Here is a 413-nt window from a genome sequence, read left to right on the forward strand (position 1 = left end):
CCCCTCTGAGACTGAGGAGGAGACGTCAGCTCTGGTCTGGGTCAGGACGATCTGACTGTGGTTGAATCTCCAGATCAGACTCTTGAAGGAGGAGTTTGAGGCAGCGCAGGGGATCGTTGTTCCAGTGTTTGAAACATTGAGAAAAGCTGAAATGAAAAAAGGGATGAAATTTGATGCAATTCTGAACATTTTGCATTAGAGCATCATGCAGCCTTGCCATGATGAAAGTTTCAGCTGTTTGAGGAAGTCTGATCCACCACATGGATTTAATCAAGTTCCAGACTCTTTAAAATCACTGACTTGTTTTAAACAAAGTGGCTCTCCTCTTGTTTCTGCGAGTGCTGATGCTGCAGCTGTAGCTCAGATCAGAGTCGCTGTCTGAAACTGTCAGAGAACTTCTGATGTTGTAGAGC

The 413-nt window shown here is 45.0% G+C and overlaps 1 protein-coding gene across 1 annotated transcript in view; it reads right to left on the reverse strand.

Moving 5' to 3' along the window:
- LOC147817844 (uncharacterized) overlaps nt 1-413 on the reverse strand; it is a 13,118-nt gene that overhangs the window by 11,321 nt on the left and 1,384 nt on the right. The gene's annotated exons all lie outside the window — the stretch shown is intronic.

Source organism: Seriola lalandi, unplaced genomic scaffold, assembly GCF_002814215.2.
Source record: "Seriola lalandi dorsalis isolate HSWRI2012SDOR001 ecotype SW California unplaced genomic scaffold, Sedor1 jcf7180002054876, whole genome shotgun sequence".
In the NCBI taxonomy this organism is placed as follows: domain Eukaryota; kingdom Metazoa; phylum Chordata; class Actinopteri; order Carangiformes; family Carangidae; genus Seriola; species Seriola lalandi.